A 3,161-nucleotide genomic window follows, 5' to 3' on the forward strand; every position below is an offset into this window, starting at 1 on the left:
GGATATTCATTACCTTCTCAGATATGATTGATGTTTGTGCCTGTACATGGCTTCTGTGCTTCTATGAAGTTACATTTTTGGAAATACATAACATAAAAGGAAAACATGGAATCTGTACCATTTTTATTAACATTGGTAACTAAGAAATGGGTTATTGCATTACTAGTTAAAAGGTTTTTGTTTTACCTGTGCACTGAAATATTGAGTTGCATATGATGATAAAATGGAATACAAAGTAAAATATATTACCTGGCATTAATAAATAAACATAGAGCAATAAAATTAGTCAATGTGTTTAAACAATCTAAGAAAAAAAATAATTTTCTATTACCGTGATTTTCCACTGAGGTTATTTTCATTGTTAACTTTTAGTTAGTCTCTTGGTTGAAGTCATATGCTGAATACCCAAGGATGTTTTGCTTTCCTTGGTCTTTTATTACTGTACGATCTGCCACTTTACTAAGTGTTGCATCACGATTTATAGGAGAATGGCCAGATAAAACTGGCAGATTACTTGTTTCATACAGATCAGAGTAAGACAAGTTGCTTCTCAAGGGCCCTAGATCAGGCAGGAATGGGAAGTCTTCAATCAGAGATGAACCTTCTGTCATACCTGGTAGTTTTGCCACTGATTGAGAAGAAAAGGTATGGTTGATGGGGTTCCTCGTATCTGGTGAAAATGCAATGTTTTCAGTGAGTCTATTCAGATTATTGGTATTGTAGACACCTCATCAAACAGAAAAAGAACATTGAGAATGAAATCACGTTACTTGAAATGCTGATAACAGTTCTGGTGCCATCTCCACTTGCGTCTCCACCTCCATTACTGCCAGCTTGAGAAAGTGCAAAACCTAGGAGTGCAGTCAGACTGGCAAATCCGGCTATGCTCCTGTGGGGCAAGAATTTTTCACTTTTAGCATCTATATGGGGAGGGGTCAGCTCATACCACTATGCACATTTAGAGTACAGTAAGGTATTCCTTACCCTTCTTACCAAGATATACCAGTCAGTTCCTAAAACCACTTTGGATCTATCTCCCATTGCTTTTGTAACGCCTTTTACTAATCTTTGTTCTGCTTCATTTGCTCCCCGTTTTACATTTTTCACTACCATACTATCCTATAACGTTTCCTAATCTTTGAAATGTAAAACATCCTAATCTTTAACTCTTCTTTACCTTTTCCGACACAATACTTTACCATAGTGCTATAAAACCTTTGATGTCTAGTGCATGTATTGTTTTAACCATTAAGCATTTTGCAACGCCTGTGCCATACTGTACACTCACCCCAATAGGCTCAGTGTGCATTGGCAGTGCGGATTGCCATGGCCTACAGACAGGCCTCTTGTGGCCCGCGCTTTCCGAGACGGGGTCAGCGGGCGGCTGTTTCCTCGAGGTAGGTGCGTTACTCGAAGAAATTTCAACGCTGCTCGCATGGCCATATCGGATGTCTCTGAAACGCGTTGCTCTGGCGAAGAAGAAATAGGTTAAGGTCTGGTGTACGTAGAGAAAAAGGTGCATGCATACGTACTGTAACGTGTGTATATAGTACACATTTTTACAGTTAATTAGATTAAAGTATATTATTGGATAAACAGATAAGCAGTGTACACGCACACCCACACATGTGTATACGCACACACACATGTACACGCACACACGTACACATGTACACGCACACACGTACACATGCAGATGCACACGCGCGCATATGCACGCATGCACACGCTCACACAGGTACACATACACATGCATATATATGTGTGTGTACACACACATAAACACACACACTCACACATACATAAATACATACATACATACATACATACATATATAATATATATATATATATATATATATATATATATATATATATATATATATTATATTTATATATATACTTGCTTGATCCCGAAGCGTGTGGTGTCAGCGTTCGTGCTTCCTCCGCCCCCGACTGAGTCAGTTGCGCGACGAGCGCCACGAGGGCGGGGAGTGTGCAGAAGCCTGTGAGTGTTCCTATGATGCCCAAATTCCTGCATTTACACGCCGAGTTCCCTGCGTATCCTCCTCCTCTGCTTCCATACCCTCCTCCGTTGTGTCCACCTCCTGCAGGATATCTTCCACCATGACCTCTTCCTCCATGCCTCTCTCCTTTTCCGCCATAGCCGTTGTTCGCACTGTATCCATACCCAGTGTCATCATAACCGTATCCATAACCTTCATAATCACTGTCATAACCGTAGCCATCATCACTATACCCATACCCATAGCCCCTGTCATCACCATACCCACTGTCATCATACCCATACCCATAACCGTCGTCATCACCATACCCATAGCCGTCGTCATCACCATACCCATAGCCGTCGTCATCACCATACCCATAGCCGTCGTCATCACCATACCCATAGCCGTCGTCATCACCATACCCATAGCCGTCGTCATCACCATACCCATAGCCGTCGTCATCACCATACCCATAGCCGTCGTCATCACCATACCCATAGCCGTCGTCATCACCATACCCATAGCCGTCGTCATCACCATACCCATAGCCGTCGTCATCACCATACCCATAGCCGTCGTCATCACCATACCCATAGCCGTCGTCATCACCATACCCATAGCCGTCGTCATCACCATACCCATATCCGTCGTCATCACCATACCCATACCTATAACCGTCGTCATCACCATACCCATACCCATAGCGTCCGTCATCACCATACCCATACCCATAGCCGTCGTCATCACCATACCCATACCCATAGCCGTCGTCATCACCATACCCATACCCATAGCCGTCGTCATCACCATACCCATACCCATAGCCGTCGTCATCACCATACCCATACCCATAGCCGTCGTCATCACCATACCCATACCCATAGCCGTCGTCATCACCATACCCATACCTATAACCGTCGTCATCACCATACCCATACCCATAGCGTCCGTCATCACCATACCCATACCCATAGCGTCCGTCATCACCATACCCGTCGCCGTCCGCAGGCCGTCCGTACTGAGCCGCAGCGTACGGTCTGGACTCGGCGCTCCCGGGGGTTCCTCATTGGCTCCTTCCGTCAGCCGCTTCACCAGGGGAATCGCGCCCTTTTCCCCTTTTTAAGGGCCCTTCCCCCCCCCTCCGGTGCTCTTC

Source organism: Penaeus vannamei, chromosome 3 (genome assembly GCF_042767895.1).
Source record: "Penaeus vannamei isolate JL-2024 chromosome 3, ASM4276789v1, whole genome shotgun sequence".
NCBI classification, from domain to species: domain Eukaryota; kingdom Metazoa; phylum Arthropoda; class Malacostraca; order Decapoda; family Penaeidae; genus Penaeus; species Penaeus vannamei.